This window comes from Haliotis rubra, unplaced genomic scaffold (assembly GCF_003918875.1).
Source record: "Haliotis rubra isolate DU_JTF1 unplaced genomic scaffold, ASM391887v1 Scf112, whole genome shotgun sequence".
Taxonomy (NCBI): Eukaryota; Metazoa; Mollusca; class Gastropoda; order Lepetellida; family Haliotidae; genus Haliotis; species Haliotis rubra.
This window is the reverse complement of record NW_025765026.1, coordinates 452108-464519: the sequence shown is the minus strand read 5'-3', so window position 1 is coordinate 464519 and position 12412 is coordinate 452108. Positions and strand designations below refer to the sequence as shown.

The following is a 12412-nucleotide window of genomic DNA, read 5'->3' as shown; positions in this document are numbered from 1 at the left end:
CTGGGCGACGGCAGCTCATCGCCTTTTTTAAAAAAACTTTGGACTAGAATTGAGACAGTCAACTGTCATTTGTGCTGAGTCACTTGGAAACAATTCTAGATAAGCTGTCGACGTTAAGCAGCTGTTTACACATATAAAAACTCAGTGTTAGTTCTATCATGTAACTCTTTGATATTATTATGAACTAAATAATAAATGACAGTATTATTACCTCCCCTGCTGTATATTTGGAAGAAACATTATCAACAGATATTTTCATAACCATTGCCTCTGAAAACGGATTTCCAAAAGAACATGTTAATGTAACTTACTTCTTCAACAACCCCTCGGGATCCGGTATTCAGGCTCACTGACCTACTATCCCACTGTCACAAGGCAGCTGAGACGCCAAACTACATGAAAATAGAACCCTGCTTCAGAACAAGTGTAATGTGTGTATTCCATTCCTTCATCGCTATGATTCAACATTTGATGGTTGCCTATAAAAGGATGGACGTTGACCACACAAACCAATGATTGATATTATGAACAACAGTCAACACCAACGCGGTACACAGGCACACATCCTGACCATTAGTCGCCACGTATGCAGTATAATGTTGCTTTGGTTCAGAATTCTCATATGCATGCTAATATTTGCAATTATTTGCATGGAAAACTACCAGAACTAAATTGCCCGTACTTAATATCCCTTATCGGTTTGGTCAGCATGGTTAAGTGAAAACACAATCGCATATTACATTGAGTCATATAGATCGATGCTCATGCTACGTATCACTGAATTGTCTGGTCCAGATTTGATTGTTTACAGACCGCCGCCATGAAACTGGAATATTGTTTAAACAAACAAACTAACGCAGCAAACAAGTTCATGACTTATCACCAGTCAGACGAATACCTATAATGGTCCAGGACTCCTTTCCACAAATTGGTCTTTGTGCTGAGGTGTCCGTAGTGTCCTTATTAAAACAACACATGGCAGTCGTAGCTCTGATATCTGATTGTATTGGCCGGCAGCTTTTTGTTTGTGATCAGGAATATTTGACAAGGTTACCAAGAACAAAGACGCCTTCATTAGTATTTGCCGACCAGTTTATTAACATGTATCGCAATGTGCAGTGAATCTAATGTGACACATGATGAGAATGCTTCACTTATTGCGAGCAAGGGACACTCATTCAGTGAAAAGTTTACTATATGTGATCCAATCTATGGCCAGTTTTGACATGGCCACTACGGCAGCCATATTGAAAATGTTATTTTAGATAGGTACACAGTCATTTCTTTATGCATCGTTATGAATTAGTGATATCCAGTAATACGGTAATGGATAATAATAATGGTTTACTTTTTCCGTGGAGTCACATTTTGATAATATGTGACTTTCATGTTCTATATAAGATACCTTTCATTCCATTTCTTCCTGAGTTGTTGCATTTAGAGTAAATTTAGGCTTGCCACGTTTTTAATCGTAAAATATGTGTGCTTTTAACTTATAGCTAGATTTCTCTTCTGTTGCCAATGGCTGAAGGGATGGTGTAAATCCAACTAGGGTCCATGCAGGTAGCAAAAGTAAAGTAAGTCCCCATGGTCCCTGGTATGGTGATATACCTTCAGTTATTGGCGATTTATAGCCCATTTTTATACTGTATTGTTTTTCCCCTATAGTTAAAACGTTTTAGATTTAATTACTAGTTTTACATACATATCTGTGATATTCTAGTTGTTTTACTGTCCTTTGTCGGCAGGTGTTTTATAATATACATATATTTCATTTCAATATCAAATGTTCTCGTCACGATATGGCTGAAATATTGCCGATGTGACGTTAAATATTAACTCACTCACTCACTCCTGAGTTGTTGCTAAGTGTGACAGACCTCAAAGCGCTGGAAACATTCCATGTAGTGGTCTAACCATCACAGGCCCTCGTGTCTTTGCGAGGATTAGAGATTAAAACAAATATATAGAAACAATTGAGATGACCCCCGACTCGAAATGCTTCCCAGGGGCTCCTTTCACGAAGCAACATTTACTAAGGTTAACCTTAACCCCCATCCTGTAACGTTGCACTGAGGTTACCTTAGTGACTTACGATCACCTTAGTGCTTTGTGAAATGAGGCCCAGTACAATAAATCATGATTTCTTGAACTGGCAAGTATTTTAAGTCGGGGGTCATCTCAAAGCTTTTTCATATTTAAAGGAAAATAATTAATAATCGCAAAGGCATTAGGGCCTGTGCTCACCATCTGGACACTTACAACTGACGACATGGAAGCCTTAAAAATTATGCTTTCTCTAGATTACAACTACACAGTAGTTGTTAAAACTATGACAATAACAGGCGTAAAAATTGATTATAACTTTGACAGAAAAAGGACTTTACCCCTTCACGCCGCAGGTTTAAGTGCATCGTGTCAAGGTCTTGTACGTGGCTATTCAACAGACTGCGAGAGAGGTTGTTTATCAGTTTGGTAGTGCATGCTGTCAAGGCTGTACGTGTGACCTTGTAGTTTGGGTCAATACGTTCCCCCAGAGCAGAGAGTGAGGTCACTCTTGCTATTAATAGTTTACATTAGACAAGGCCAGTGTTGTGGCAAAGGCCAAGGTTAAAGTAATCGTTTTGGAGAGATTTTAGATATTGAAGTCATTCTATTTGTGGCTATTAACCTGTTCTTATGTCTTTCTGTGGGGTAAATGGGAAAGAGGCATAGTAAGGTAACTGAATATGGTGGCTAAATATATAAATAAGATTGCTATTTTTAGGAGATATTCGTCCGATTTAATGGAAAATATAAGTGGTATGTCATTGTAAATGTCCGTGAAATATCATGTCTGGTCTGACTAGACCAGACATGATAATGGACATTTACAATGACGGTGACCGATATAATGAGCGTCATCTCACAATCTTCATGCATTTATTTAGCTTTGTATTTATAGCTTGCTTCCTGCCTTCAGCAGCTGCAACAACTGTTATAAATTAATATCGAGATTTTATACGGTTCTCACGGGTAAAGATCCCGAAGACCTCCTGTCCCGTGCTTACCATCTGATGCTGCAAGGTCACGGACATCGATCTACGCAATTGGGATACGAATTGGTTTTCAGCAACCAATTTCAACAACCAGATCGATGCCTATGCTATTGATTATTGGATTGTCCTTTCCGCCATATTGCTGGAATATTGCTGAGTGCGGGGTACCTGGTGTAGCCACCTCTTGCATGAATAACATCTGAAAGTTTCCTCCTCATACTGGCAATCAAGCATGGAATTCTTAGCATCGGTCTCTTCTGCCATTCCTCGTGGAGCGCCTGCGCCAATTCAAGCAGATTTTTGAAGAACAGGATCTCTAGCTCAAACTTGGCGTTAAACATAGTCCCAACATAGTCCCAAAGATGGGGTTCACATCGGCTCTCCTTGACGGCCATAGTAATATTTCGATGGATTCGTTCTGAAAATGCGAGATGACAGCAGGAGATCTAGCGTTGTCATCCATAAACATCGGACGACTTGCAAGAGGATGGTTATCAAACTGTGGCACGACGGCGGTATCCAGTACTTCCGGTTGATAACGTTGAATACGAAGCGGGTACTGTAATGGGATCAACTTGAAGCCATACAAAACGCACCATCACTGAACCATCACCAAAGGGGTCCTGGGTCGTAGAGAATAGCGACTATCACCAGACCAATGTAGCCTACGCTATGTCCTAAAGTTGCGGTCCTCAAGTTGCACGACGTCAGTTGTTCCGACGAATCTGGACGATCGATCCTTTCCTTCACCGGTGGCCACGTGCCTCCTCACAAGTCGACTAATAGTGAGTGAGTAATTGAGTTTGATTTTACGCCGCTTTTAGCAATATTCCAGCAATATCACGGCGGGGGACACTAGAAATGGGCTTCACACATTGTACCCATGTGGGAAGTCGACTAATAATCGTGTGGTTAAAGATCAACACCTATGCAGTGTACGAAATAGTTTCCAAATTTTGCTAGCCAGTCAGGCTACCTATGCCCAAAAGTTGCTATCCCACAAAATGATTCCCTAGATGAGAATAAGATATTGTCGGCGATACTGGCTTCATCATTAAGCTGCTAATGTGATGAACATTTTCCTAACGACCATAATGTTGTATGATTTAAAATTTTCGGAGAGGGTTATGTATTAACAAAATGAAAATTCAGTAGCAAGTCGGGCCAGTGATTGTGTTGATTTACTGGTCAGACTGGATCTTTACTAGCCACGGGCAAGAGGGGCAGTGGCAATTTCGCACACTGTACCTATGTAACGCAATCCCTGCCTCGCGCACTTTTCGTGAAAGTCTACGTCTTACCATGTGAAGAAACAACTGCCTGCATATCCAGGGGTTGCTTATTTAAAGCTCATGAGTATAGCATGCACATTGTTATCAATGACATGCAGCGTATGACATGGGCCGACCTCATTTCATTTCTATTCAGTCACGTAACACTTCTGTCTTTCCCAGGCAGGAAGTATGGCGTTGAAAGATATTCTAGTCAGATGGATCTCCTTCGGACTGGGTTGTTTGTATTCAGCATGGGTTTTGTTCGTTTTAACTGTGTGGATTGTGAAACACCCTATCGCATTTTTCTCCGCAAGAAACGAGACGTGATGCCATCGGTTCTAAACGACCCGGACTTGGGAACACATGGCTACGTGCACTTGGAGGTGAGTGAACAAACTGTATAAACGGGGCTGATAAATTCTTTGCTAATTATTTATGCTTAAAGATGCAGACATTTCAGATATGTATTTTATGGTCAGTTTAGAGACCATGGCATAGAGCTGGAGAAACACCGGTCATAATCGCACAACCTATTATGGAAAACCTGAAGCTGCCGCGCCAAGCGATACCGGTATTTGTTGGACTTTGTACACACTCACTTTTGCTGAATCATTTAGAAATCATGCCTGCATACTCCGTATAGTTTAGCATGAAATGCATGTGGACCCGTTTTTTTGTAAATATCTCTTCATCCAATGACCCAATCGATCTCAAACTGTGCAAGTGGATGTTTTGTCAGACAACCTAATCACATTGTAAATCACCGATTTTATGCATTTGTATTAAAGAATCTGTCTATGTAACTGTCAACAAAATAAACAGCAGAACGCAGACGGCTTGCAGAGGGAGGGAGCCAATGACCTGTAACAGCAGCATTTGTATCCGCACCCCGCGCAGGTTCAAATTCTGTCCTGTAATGTTTGCTAATGTACTGCACATAAATAATATGTACACCAGTGATGATGAAGAATTAAGAAGGAGTTAACTATACTACCACTGTTTATACCATCAGTCACCAAGTCAATTCTTTAAATAGTAATAAATACACTTATTATCTTTGATGGATGTCTTTACTCCCGTTGTTTATAAAATATAAATGCGTGGTGGAAATTAAAATCTCGCCTGAATAAGAGATACAGCTGGTCTGGGCTAGCTATCTAACGCTATTTTCCGTCACCGCTACTATCAAAGCTGCACCACGTTTTTCTTATTTCAGGATGTCAGGATCCACTATGTTGCCCAGGGAGACGAGAACAAACCGTTGATGCTGTTTGTGCATGGATTTCCAGAGTTCTGGTACTCATGGCGATACCAGCTGCGTGAGTTCAAGAAGGATTACAGGTGACCGGAGTTGTATTTCTTTGGCTTTGCCATTAATGTATGATAGGGTGTTCAAATCCCTGGCCTACTCTGATTATGTTAAGATTTGCCGGCACTGTACCCTTGCTCGTGGATTTCACCTCATTGGTAGGTCCCCCCACATTAAGTTCAAAGACCATTTTCAATACGTATCAGAATATTACTGGCTGCAACCTTGAAGGTAAACAGTCGAAATGCCCTAGATATAAATTGCCCACCCAATCAGATATCCTCAGATTTTACAACAGTAGACTATTAAAGAAAGATTGCCTGTATTATCAGATAGTAAAGGACTATCTAAACGTAACTACCCAGGCCTTTAGAAAGCGACCCGTGAGGATCCGGGGTAGAATAGGTCTTCATCAACCCATGCTTGCCACAAAAGGCGACTATGCTTGTCGTAAGAGGCGACTGACGAGATCGGGTGGTCAGGCTCGCTGACTTGGTTGACACACGTCATCGGTTCCCAATTGCGCAGATCGATGCTCATCCTGTTGATCACTGGATTGTCTGGTCCAGACTCGATTATTTACAGACCGCCGCCATATAGCTGGAATATTGCTGAGTGCGGCGTAAAACTACACTCACTCACTCCTTTAGAAATCTACCCATCGCGGAATGTTATCCACTCATTAAAACTTACCAACACCTATCACAAAGTAACAAACTACATGGATCAAACATAAAACTTTCACAAAGTTATCTACTCAACATGATCAGACAGAGCGGGTTTGTTATATTTACCACTCTTACCAGACACTCGCACTATAACAAAGTTCTCATTTCTGTTGGTGTACCTATGATCTTTGTTTTTCCTGGGTTTTAATAATTATGAGACTTGCGCTTTTCCCCTCCAGGGTTGTGGCCATTGATCTGAGAGGCTATGGCGACTCTGACAAGCCTTCCGGTGTTGACAATTACCAGATGTCCAAGATGGTGGGCGATCTGAAACAAGTCATACCAGCTCTAGGTAACAGGAACATTTCGAAGTGTTGTGAACAAATCTATCAAGTAGAAGAATGAAAGATATATTTTACAAGTGTTTTAAGTGGTAGAAGATCTTGGTTAGATGTTAGAGTGAGTGAATGAGTGAGTGAGTTTAATTTTACGCCGCACCCAGCGGTTGACAGCCAGCCGCTTACGTCTATAATAGCGGAAAACCCCCCCAGATAATAATAATAATAATGAGAATATTTATAACGCGCCTTTTCAAGGCTAGATATCCTGCTCAAAGCGCACAACCTGATCATTATTACCCCGGATAACCCAAGCTGCCTGTTAGGCTCTAGAAGGTTAATAGTCTAACGACTTATTTCACCGGGTACCCATTTCCTACTGGGTGAACAGAGACAATTGTGAAACAAACTCACTTGCCTTAGGTGAGACCACATGTATCACATGTGCTTCGTTGTGGGGCAGGACTGAAGTCCTAGAAACTTTGTGACCTGAGCGCTATGCACAGGACCACGTGCCACCACCAGATATGGTTCTACTGAATTCCAAGATCTGAAGGATATTCATTCGCTGGGAATAAAAACGATACACATGCACTACAAAACAGTGAGTGAGTGAGTGAGTGAGTGAGTGTAGTTAGTGTTTCGCCGCACTCAGCAATATTCCAGCTAAATGACGGCAGTCTGTAAATAATCGAGTCTGGACCAGACAATTTAGTGATCAACAGCATGAGCATCGATCTACGCAATTAGGATACGAGGACATGTGTCAACCAGGTCAGCGAGCCTGACCACCCAATTCCGTTAGTCGCCTTTTACGACAATCATGGGATACTGAAGATCAATTCTAACCCGGATCTTCACGGTCGGTAGATTTTAGAACAGATGCTTGTTGTAAGAGTCAACTAACATCATCAGGCGGTCAGTTTCGATGACTAGGTTGATGCATGTCGCTGTATCTCAATTTCGAAAATCAATGCATATGATTTGACTCACTTAATAATAAGGTCCAGCATCGATTATTGACAGAACTTCAGTTATTTACAGGGGGCGGTGGGGTAGCCTAGTGGTTAAAGCGTTGGCTCGTCACGCCGAAGACCCGGGTTCGAATCTCCACATGGGTACTATTTGTGAAGCCCATTTCTGGTGTCCCCCGCCCTGATGTTGCTGGAATATTGCTAAAAGCGGCGTAAAACCAAACTCAGTCAGTCAGTCAGTTATTTACAGATCATCATCCTTCTACCATTTTAACAAATAGAGGATCTATGTTTGTCTGCTAAGTAATCTAACAGCTTACAGAAAAATGCGCTTTATCATGTAATATGTCAAACGGAATTACAATAACTGGGAAACCTGATAAATATTCGGATACACAGATGTGTGTTTTGCTTTTCGTGTGCTGTGTGGAGTAAAGACGTGACTCTACAGGACACTCCACCTGCTTCTGTTTCCCAGGCTACAAGTCCTGCGTGCTGGTAGCTCATGACTGGGGAGGCGCCGTTGCTTGGTCATTGACTGCCTACCACCCAGAACTGGTCGACAAGCTGATCATAATGAACTGTCCATCTCTTGACGCCTTTCGCAGCTACTTAGAGACGCATCTGTCGCAGTTCAAGAAATCTTGGTAATCAAATTATATTTAGTCTATTATGCAATGACTAACAAATTAATATAACAATGCTCAGGATACATGATCAACAAGTAGTTATGTAGAATGGTAACCATGGTAATTATTGATGCCTGAGACCTTTTATTGTGCTTCCACGAGCAGTAGAAAGGGAGGAAGGGTTTCCATGTTGGATAATGATTCTACCCTGAGATAAGGAATGTATTTGAGGATAACGTTACGTTTGACATCAGTTTCGACTCTTTGGAAACGTTTGAGTTGTTTTTATTGAACGTATGTGTACAGAACTTCATGGCATTAATGCATCAACAAATTAATGTGAGTACGTTGCCGACCATGAATCATGAACATTTTTTCAACTTCAAATATATTTGACATTCAATAATACTGTTTGTTGAAACATCCATGATGTGTTATGATGTGGTAGCAGTTTCATGAAATACTGTTTTCTTCGCAAGTTTCTTTTTGGCATATTTTAGTGTTTGCATTGGCAGTGGCGTATGCGTTTCCACCCACCCTATTCTCCGAGCCAAAACATGAATGCCATTCTTTAACCGCATTGCTTAACAGGTTACTCGGTACCTTTTCAGCCTTGATACTTTAATAAAATCTGATTTTTATGTTTCCATAAAACAACAACAATTTGGAATTAGTCTCAAACAAAGATAGGGTTTGCAACTGGCTTTCAATAAGTTTCGACATTTTGGACATTTGTGCTCATGTAATGCTTATCAGCTTAACTGTTGCCTTTTGGAGTTTTGCAATTTTGCTGCCATATAACTTGTCATGTTTTCTTGGGACATATTTTGGCCTAAATAACTTTAGCATGTTTTGGTTTCGTTTCAGGACCTAGATTTTCGAAGCTCTCCTTATGTTAAGATGGCCGTAAGTGCCTTACATTAACATGAACTTACGAGACTTTCTAAGCTTCAAGAGAGCCTCGAAAATCTAGGCCCAGAACTATAACTGTTAAACTGATCCATATTTTTGAAATGAAAGTAACTAGTGGCATTTGTTTCTTGCCATCGTCATTTATCATCATCTGAACTGTTGCCTTTTCAAATTAATATTTTCTCACATGGGTAGAACATATATCGAAATATCTAATTGTGGCTGTTTATTTAACGTCAAGTTTGTGATTTCGTGAATATTTGTCTTCATGATCTGTTCCAGGTACATGTTCTTCTTCCAAGTTCCATTTCTCCCAGAGTTGGCACTGCAAGTGAGGGACATGAAAGCTCTGGAAAGACTCTATACGAGCGTCAGTGTGGTCTCACGTCAGGGAAATTAAGTGCTGATGATGTAGAGGCCTACAAATATGCTTTCTCTATGCCAGGTAATTAATGTGTAGAGTTTAAGAACTCTCTGAAACTGTAGTTATTGGTGGACGAGTAATGGAATTGTGTTTTTACATTGAGAAGAGGACTTGATTTGAAGGTTGTACATACTGCCACGTTCAATAGACAGACTGAACGCGACGTGCTTTGCAGAGTACACAGCGGTATGGCGTGGCCCAGCCAACACACAACGTTTTCGCAACGTTGTGGGAAGGTTAATAGATTGGTAACGTCATGACACAACGTTGTGGGTAGGTTGTAGATTGGTAACGTCATGACACAGCATTGTGGGAAGGTTCTAGATCGGTAACGTCATGACACAACGTTGTGGGTAGGTTCTAGATTGGTAAAGTCATGACACGGCGTGTGGGTAGGTTGTAGATTGGTAACGTCATGACACAACGTTGTGGGTAGGTTGTAGATTGGTAAAGTCATGACACAACGTTGTGGGTAGGTTGTAGATTGGTAAAGTCATGACACAGCGTGTGGGTAGGTTGTAAATTGGTAACGTCATGACACAGCGTGTGGGTAGGTTGTAGATTGGTAACGTCATGACACAGCGTGTGGGTAGGTTGTAGATTGGTAAAGTCATGACACAACGTTGTGGGGAGGTTGTAGATTGGTCAAGTCATGACACAGCGTGTGGGTAGGTTGTAGATTGGTAAAGTCATGACACAGCGTGTGGGTAGGTTGTAGATTGGTAACGTCATGGCACAGCGTGTGGGTAGGTTGTAGATTGGTAACGTCATGACACAACGTTGCCACAACGTTAGTATTACGTCATTTTATAACGTTATATGACAACGTGATAACAACCTTTCTTATAACTTGGTGTCCCGATAGCTTTTTCTGTGAAACGTTTCACTTTGAGATTCCTTCTTCACCACAAGACCAAAACAACATGCAAATTGACGAATAAACATTGAAGTGAATTTCAGCTTTGTTTCATAGGCACTGTTCACTACTGGGAAAATTATTCAACTATTAACTTTAAATAGAACCTTAGGACAACGTAACATACGGTAGCATCAAATAACTTTAACCTTGGGGCGACGTAAAATGACGTATTGCAACTACAGGCCACAACGTTGTGACGAGTCCACAGAATAACGTTGTAACAAAGAAATCATAACATCGTGACAGCGTGAAATTGTCAGCAGGAGGGACAGGCTACGTGAGCACATGCAAACGATGCAGTTTCGAAACGCTTGAATTAAGGTCTGACTGGGCGTAAAGAAAATGCTCATTTGATAGCGAGATATGTAAATACTAGCGTATGTAAATACTACAACAAAACTCCATATATCTTCACATAGAACACTACATAGCTAGCTATAATAGAGAGCTGGTTTGTTCAGATAAAAGTCTTTCCGGTGTCATGTTTCAGTTCCCCCATATCACGTCAAGGAAAATTCACATTTCGTACAATCAGTTCATATTCTGCTGTTCAACAGCTTCTATTCTGTCCGTGAAACCATGCAGGGGAATTAAGATTGTAGTATTGTCTACAGAATGGATGTGTTGTTTCAGATCAGCCAGAATGTGGGAACCTTGTTTGTTGCGCTAATACTCTTGCAGATTGTTTATTATATGAATTTAACACAATATTCTTTATTTACTCCTTGCTTCCTGCCTGCAGGTGCTGCAACAGCTACCATCAATTACTACCGAGCCATGTTTCGGTTTCCTGCAACAAAAAGGATGCCAAGGATCTCCTGCCCGGTGCTGACCATCTGGGGCTGCAAGGATGCGGCCCTGGATAAGGGGCCTGGCTGCAACCGGTGATGCTGTTGTGAACAATTACACAGTTAAATACATAGAGGAGGCTAGTCACTGGGTCATGATGGACACACCTGCCAAAGTTAACGAACACATGAAAGATTTCCTTGAGTAAATATGCAACGTCCACATATAAGGTAGAAATCATATTAGAGATAAAAATGTGATTTACAATAAAATATCTACAGGTATAGATATTCAGATATCTCGGTGTGTATGTATGCCTCGTTTGTGTTATTTGGTGTCCAGACATGGCTACACCGCACCTTCCACCTGTTTCTGCTCCCCAGGCTACAGAGCCTGTGTGCTGGTTTCTAGCTACTTGCCCTTGCTTGTAAGACGTGTGTGCTGACATTCTCTGAAGAAATTGTCTCTGTTGATAATCAATAGCTATGATTCCACCGATGATATAGAAAGAGTAAAATCTTTTTAACCGCGTCCGTTCATCGTAAACTGTGCCTTGTAAGGACAGGATCAACGTTCTGAAGTCACAAGCAGCACTCAAACGTAATGGCTGTGGTATGTCCAGTGATTTGACCATCAGACAACATGAACAACGTAAGGACGTGAATTAGAGGGACTGATCGGCTACTTTAAGAATAGTAAGCTGCTGACTGAACCACGTAGTGATTGACATCCCTGTGACAAAGGGGCACCTGAGAGAACGACAAACGAAGAGTAGTAGACAGTAGGCAGTTGCAATAGGAAATAGCAATGTGGACCAAGGATTGTTTTACATTGGACGGAAATAAATCACACACCAGTAACAATAGACTGTCTATATTGTTAAGTGATATCAATGGCTTGTGTAAAAGTTGGACTTGGACTTTATTACCTATCTCAAGTCATTTGACACTGTGATTTCAGTCAGTTAATCTCGGTGTTTATCTTCAAACTGGATACCTATCAAAATCTCACCATCTCTCTATCTATCTATCTATCTATATGCAAAAAACTGTCGTAGGAAGCATTTTGTATTAGACCGATTTATTGCATTAGTTTGAGTGGTGCACTTGCAGCATAGCTTTAGAACTTGCATTACTAT

At 41.1% G+C, this 12412-nt stretch overlaps 1 pseudogene; it reads left to right on the top strand.

Annotated features, from left to right (window-relative positions):
* The first annotated feature begins 4435 nt into the window (after window positions 1-4435).
* LOC124289485 lies at window positions 4436-11394 on the top strand (annotated as a pseudogene).
* Window positions 11395-12412: the final 1018 nt, after the last annotated feature.